Below are 7,611 nucleotides of genomic sequence, written 5' to 3'. Positions count from 1 at the left end.
ACCCTTCAGTCAGCAAGAGTAAATGGTTTTATCTCCGTTTGAGTTACACCTGAGTAGAGTGATCTCTCTTCCACTTGGGAATCCCTAAAACTGTCCACATTAGCACTGCTGTGCAAAGGCCCAGAGGGCACCAGGCTGGGGCTGCGCACCAGGCCTCTGGGCAGAGCTCACGGCCACGCAGAGCTCAGCCGCTTCATCACCCTCCCCAAAGAGCTTTTCAGACATTTTTTTCCTGGTTAGCCCCATTTGAAAATTTAAAACCACACCTGTGTAGTAGCTGTTTGTGTGCCACATGTGTATCTGTGACTTATACATAGAAAGAGAAAGATGGTTTCCACACAGTGTTCTCCTCTTGGCTGTAGTGTGGTCCCATCAAGCAGGCATGAAGCCAATGCCACCTTGGGCTCGTTCAGACAGGTATTCACATTTCCAAACATGCCGACATTAGTATTTGTCCAACCGTCATATTTGTCGGTCAACCGGGCCCTGAGGAAGGGATGAGTATGTGCCTCCATTTGTGACTTTCCCTCTGTTTTCACCGAGACTTTGATGCATTTATCTTTGTTTATAAGCCTTCACATGTGAAGCTTATAATAAAGTATAATTAAAAGTTAGAGAAAGGGGTCTGGGAAAAATGAAGGAGACCTAATCAAATCGCAGGAGAAAGCATCTCTATTAGTTGGGACTCTGTTTGCAAGTTAACAAAAGAGTTACTTTCTGGGGCAGGGAGAATGTCACTGATGTGGTCTGCTTGGCCACCATAACAAAGTGCTCCTTATATCTCAGCTGGAATCTAGAGTCTGAAATCAAGGTGTCAGCAGGTTGGTTTCCAGTGAGGCCTCCCCCCTTAGCGTGCTGATGTCCGCCTTCTTGCCGTGTCCTCACGTGGCCTTTCCTCTGAGCACGTGCATCCCTGGTGTCTCTTCCTCTTCGTAGAAGGCCACATTCAGATTGACTCAGAGCCGATCCTAATTAAGTCATACAACCCTAATTACCTCTTAAAGACGTTATCTCTAAATACAGTTGCCTTCTGAGGTACTAGGACTTAGGACTTCTGCATACAAATTTGGGGGGAACGTAATTCAACCTGTAGCAGATACAGGACATCTCATGGGCTCCATCAGTAGGTGATGGCTCTGACAGAGCAGATACTGGGGCTGCTCCAATGAGTATTAGAAATTTTTTTCTTCTAGAGCAAGAATCTCAAACCATAATGCTTCTAAGCACTAGGAGCCAGGGTAAATCAGGGCAGTAGTAGGAAGGTGTGGCAGGGACTGTGGGCAACTGGAGAGAAGATGCCCCATCTAAAGAGGGTGCTACTCCACTCCAGCTCATTGCTGCCTTCCAGGAACGCAGGTAGTGTGGCCTGATCATCCTGTTTTCTGAGAGAAACCAAAAATCTATTTTTTTGATAAAGTTTTCAATTTTTTAAAAACTGTGCAGGCCCAATAAAACATCTCCCAGCTGGGTCTCCCCCATGTGTGGCTCCTTTTTAGGGCCTTGTTGGTACGTGATTCAGCTGCCTTCTGTATGGCTGTTTTGAGGGACAGGTTCTGATTGGCTGAGCTGGAGCCAGATGTCACCCGGAGGATAACTCAGCGAAACTGTGGTTACTGGGTGGGCAGAGTGACATCAAGGGTGGTTCCTATAGACAAGGGTCCCGGCAAAAACTGCAAGATCCCTTAGAGAGGAGGAGTCAACATAGAGCTGTGTGGCTTTTTTGGTGTCCATGGGAATTGTATCATCCATAGCTTCCAGAAAAGAAAGATTGCCATGAAATAAGCTTAAATTGATACACAAGGAATTTAAGTCAGACATTTGGAAAAACTTCCAAAGGGCATTGTAATGCTCTGAGAATCTACTGTGGGGTATCAAGTCTTATCAGATTGAGTCAAACAGATCTGTCATGGCTGGTCTCCAGGAAGACCTTGCCCACCATCCATCTCTGTCTCCAAGTCCCATTCATTGCCATCACCCAGAACAGCGTGGGCCACGTCTTATCTCCCCAGCTTGCAGATCCAAGTCTGATGTGGCACTGGGGCCAGTCCCACCTCCCCTACACTTCCCATTGAACCATCAAAAGCCATAGCAAACCCTTTGATGCTGATTCTTTATTTAGGTGATGTCTTAATGCAAGAGAAAAAATTTTTTACTGTGATAGGTTGACAGCCATGGAAAAACTGGCATTGTCAACTTATTAAGGAAGAGACTGTAATGATAAATTCCGTGCATAATTAGTTATTAAGATATGTTTGCAGCCTTGTTCATCTGCCTTCCCTCCTCCCCACCGTTAACTTGTAGTGATTTGAAGGTTACATATGCAAAGTAGAGACAGAGATCAGTGAAGAACACAGCTGTTTGGGGAACACAAAATAAATCACATCCACTGAACTAGTTTGCTGTTTAAGTCCATTCTAAAGATATCCTAAGACCAATGAGGGTCCTTTCTTAGTTAATCAAACTCAGCTCCAGAGCATTCATTCTGAGAGCAGTTTTGTTCAAAACTCAGAGGACAGCAGCTGCAGACAGAAACGATAGCATGAGAAGGTTCCCAGCTGCTACACCCCATGTCATCTGCTGCCAGCGACTTTCCTAGGTTTTATTATTTTTATAATTAATTCATTAGATGATAATGCCTTGCAGCTGACACAGGTGAGGGGTTTTCCCGCCTTCTTTTGCTAGAATAAGTTCATGGGCAGCAGGTGACAGGTTCTCTTGTGTTGGCAAGAGGGAGTGGGAGACAATCAAGTGAAGGAATAGATGAGCAAGTGAGTGGGGCATCGCGAATAATAGTAATAACCCATCCGAGGGGGGCAGCGAAGGCACAGGAAGGAGCAAGGAGCAGGAAGGCCAAGGCAGCGCATGTTCTACAGCGGTGCTTCTCAACCGAGGGCAGTCTGCCCCCCAGCGACACCTGGCAATGTCTGGGCAGTTTTGGTTGTCACAACTGGGGATGAGCAGAAGTTACTGGCCTCTAGTGTGTAAAGGTCAGAGATGCTGCCAGGTCAGCCGCACAACAAAGAAATATCCAGCCTCAAATATCAATCGTGCCAGATGCTGAAACTTGGTTCCAGGCAAAGAGAATGGCTTTAAACGGCAAGAAAAGTACATAAGCAAGAAGAAAGGGCTTGAGTGTATTAATCAGCCCTTGTTCCAATAATCCTACACCAGCACCACAAGCTCAGTAGCCTGCATGAGGGAGCACTGATTTTTGTTGCTCACAGCTCTAGGGCACTCTGGGATGGCCCTGTTTGAGACCCTGCTTAGTGACTTGTCTTCAGACTATGGGTTGGGTTCAAATCCACTGACATCTTCCCTCACTCTCCTTGTACAATCGGTACCTCAAGCACCTTCTCTCCTGGCAGATCTCAGGAGCCCAAGAGGCTGAGCCAAACTGCACACACTTATTTTAGGGCTCTACTTACATCATAACCACTAACATGCCACTGGCCAAAGCAAGTCTCAGGTCTAAGCCCTACATCCAGGGACAGGGCAGTTCACTCTGGGCTATTACGGAAGGTTGATAACAGAGCACAACGGCCCCCTTTACCTCACTGGGTGTGGCAGTGAGGGGGAGGGGACTGGAGAGCTGGGCAGGCCAAGGTCAGGGAATGTGCACTGTAGATATTTTTCTGAGTGTACTGGGAAGCCATTGGATGGTTTTAATCTAAGTAGATGCACATAATCAAATTACATTGAACAATTATAGACGGCTACTTTGTGAAGAGCGAGCTGTAGAAAGCAGGAGAGGTGGGAAGCAGAAGGCACCACCACAGTAGATGGGCGATACACAGTGTCTTGGACTATGGTGGGGACAATGGGGAGAAACCAAAGTGCATACATTCAGGAAATATTTCAGAAATAGTCATCTGGGCATATTGAGAGATTTGGGATTTAAAGAAAGGAACAAAATCAGGAATGACTCTAAGAGTTTGTCCTGAGCTACTGCACTATGGGAAGTGGCATGATTTATGGAGATGGACAACTAGGGAATGAACAGGCTTGGGGGGAAATCAATCTTTATCTTGTTTAATTGTCTCAATACCCCTACCTAGAGGTAGTCTCATTACCTCCTTTTTCCAGAAGAGGACACGGACTCAGAAAAGTAACTTGTTCCAGACCACAGCACTGACAAGTGGCGGAGCCAGGATTTGAGCATAGTTAGTTTATACCCAGGCTACACGACTGGGCATGACTTTCACTTTCTCGGCCCCTGTAGAAAACTACATGGTTTGAGGCTGCTGAAAATGTGCCTACTTCTGAATATATTTGTTCCCAGACTGTATGTTCTAGAGTTACTCGTTGGCGTGTCTGGGCGGTAGGAGGCAGGCACTAGATGGAAAGCAGGGAAGCCTGGCTCATGCCCCAGCTCCTCTGCCACCCAGCTTGAATAGAAAGGATGCATCTTGCTAGAGGAAGAATGAGGACCCAGCACCCTCCCATGACCCCGAGTAACCCGACCCTGCTTCCGCTGCCACCACATCAATCCCGTCTTCTCTCCCTCACCTGCTCCAGCCCCAGGGACAGGCTGGGCTCTGACTCACCCAAGGCCTTCGTGCCCGCTGAGCCCTGGGCCGGGTCCCTCGTCCCTGTGGTCAGCACTCACTGCTTCCTTCCCAGCACCAGCACCAAGGCTTTCAGAATAGTTCCTGTCCCCTTTCCCGGACAAAAGCACCAGGGCATTTTTCTCCGGTCCTCACTTGGAGAACCTGGTGGGCTCCTGGAGGTAAAACTCACAAAAGTGTGGGGCCCTGAGTCTCTCCAGCCGGCCTGCAGCGAGCCTCCAGGAGCCTGCTGGCTGTGGTGTGAGGTGCTCCTCTCAGGATGGCCCAGCCCTGGGCTCTAGCACGCAGGGAGCGGGGACTCTGCATCCACCACCCATCGCTCAGCTTTCAGGCAGCACTTTGCCCTGTGAATTGCTTACTTTCATTTTGTTTAACTTCTTTCTTGTTGTGAGGATAAAAGTGACAACTCCCAAGCTCTTTGCTTGTTGGACCAGGAAAAAAAAATGAAGTTTTTAATTAATTTTCATTTTATTCACTGTTTCCTCAGGATCCTGGAGCACAGCCTTGCACATAAAAGGTGCTCGAGATTCTGGGCTCATGAATGGATGTGAGCCCCTGAGTGCTCCTTCTTGTCGAGTGTTTTCAGCTAAGAGCTGAACTACATCATCTCTCACAGACTTTCTCAGTACACAGTGCTGTGATAAGGAAGCATGGGGAATTTCTTTACAAAATGGGACCTGAGCCATGAAGACCATTCGTATGAATGAAATGGTCCAACCTGCTCGCCGATCTCGTTTTGGAATTTCATGCGTGCAGAAGGACTGTGGATACCAAATGAGGGGTCTCCCAGGCCTTAGGGACTAAAAAGGATGGAAGGGACTAGAAGCTCTTTTTTATTTTCAATTGAGGTTTAATTGACAGATAACATTATGTTAGTTTCAGGTGTACAACACAATGATTCAGTATTTGTACATATTACAAAATGATCGTCACAATAAGTCTGGTTACCGTCTGTCACCACACATAGTTACAACTTTTTTCTCATGGTGAGAATTTTTAAGATCTCTCTCAGCAACTTTTAAATACGCAATACAGCATTATTATTAACCTTAGTCACCATGGCTTTTTTTTTAGATTCCACATATGAGTGAGATCACACAGTGTTTGTCTGGAAGCACTTTTCAATATTTCCAAGAACCACTGGGAAATAATATGTTTGCCTTTTATTAAGAACATGAACTCAGCCCAGCCGGTGTGGCTCAGTGGCTGAACATTGACCCATGAACCTAGAGATCACTGTTCGATTCCTGGTCAGGGCACATGCCCGGGTTGTGGGCTCCATCCACAGTAGGGGGCGTGCAGGAGGCGGCCAATTGATGGTGTTTCTCTCTCATGGATATTTCTACCTCTCTATCCCTCTCCCTTCCTCTCTCTCTAAAAATCAATAAAAACATATATATATAAAAGAGCATAAACTCAATAATGCCATTTATCAGCTTTTCTAATGTGAGAATTAATTACCACTGAGTGTATGCTGTTTTGTTTGGATGGTGTGGATTTCAAAATATAAAGCACAGGGTTATTAATAGGAAGAAAATTATCAAGCTACTCTGTGAATTAAAAAGTAGGGTGGAGAGCAGTTTGGGAAACCCAGAAGGCAATATTTCAGGTTCCTTCAGCTGTAATCTCCTGCAACCCTCCCCTATAAGTTAGACCTGATGTCAGATTCCTCTGAACTGTGCTTGTCCCTGTTTGGGGCTCACAGGCATTGGACACCCAGGGATCTGACCTGCTTGTGCTGCCTTCAGGATTTACTTGATAACATCATCTGATTATTCATAAGAAATCCATCTCTCCACCTCCCCCAGACCCTGAGGATTTAACAACATGAGCTCCTGCTTCTCAGTTCTCTGGTGAGTAGGTGGCCAGACCTGACCATTGGGTGTATTTCAACCCGGGGAGGGAAATGTGGCCAGCTCTGAACAATGGGAGTGAGTTCAGGATTTTACATGGAAGCGTTTTTGCGAAAGTTCTCTCTCCAGTGGATCCGACCCTGGCAGGGTGCACTCCGGTACCCAGGTGTCTCAAGCTGGGCGCCCCAAGAGGAAAACTCTGAGGCAAGCAGTTGTGTGCAAGAGCTTTATTTCAGAGATGATCCCAAAAAGCAGGGGTAGGGAAGTGAGATAGGAACGGGGAGGAAGCCAAGGCACAGCGTGTTCCGGAGCAGGCTTCCGGTGTGGGCAGCCGGGCGTCATCCTGCTGGAGACACCTGGAGGAAGGTATTGACTGTGGCCCAGGGCCGTCTACTCACACACAGTGATTCTTTTTTTGTGTTTTAAGGGAGAGGGGGAGAGAGAGAGAAAAACACCAATGATGAGAGTCATTGATCGGCTGCCTCCTGCACGCCCCCTACTGGGGATCGAGCCCGAAACCCGGGCATGTGCCCTGACCGGGAATCGAACCGCTATCTCCTGGATCCTAGGTCAACGCTCAACAGCCGAGCCACACCCAGCCGGGCAGTACTTCAGTTCTGAATAATTCATTTTGAAATTCTGTCCTTCACTGGCTGAGGGCTACTCCCAGGGCTGCAGATTCCCCGGCACTTGTGCCTGCCTGTCACAGCCTGAACCTGTTCCTGTGGCCAGAGAAAGCTGGCAGCTGAGAATAGCAGGAAATGCCACGTGCAGGAGGCCTGCGTGCAGCGCACCCCGAGCCTGCTCCAGAGCCCTGCCTGAGAGCGGAGCGAGCACAGAGGGCACCCAGGCCTCCAGAGAGGTGGGCGGCGGGGTCTGGCCCCACTGCCTGGCCCTGTCCCAGGACTTCCTTTATCTGGACCAACTTTCTCTCTTCCTCTGGGGAGATGGTTTGAGACTGGCCTCGGTCCCTTGCCATGAAAAGATCCTGATGGGTGCACAGCCCTTCAGCCAATTTTACAGGTATTTAAACACTTATCTCCCTATATTTCCCCTAAGGGATAGAATCTATAATTAGTTTACTTTTGATTCGTCCATAATACCTGTTTGTATGGTTTTAAAGAAATACTTGTCCAATGAATGAATGAGGACTGAGAAGACTCCAGACTCTGATTAATGCAAATCTACACAAC

This window comes from Miniopterus natalensis, chromosome 15 (assembly GCF_054644295.1).
Source record: "Miniopterus natalensis isolate mMinNat1 chromosome 15, mMinNat1.hap1, whole genome shotgun sequence".
NCBI classification, from domain to species: domain Eukaryota; kingdom Metazoa; phylum Chordata; class Mammalia; order Chiroptera; family Miniopteridae; genus Miniopterus; species Miniopterus natalensis.
This window is presented reverse-complemented; position numbering follows the sequence as displayed.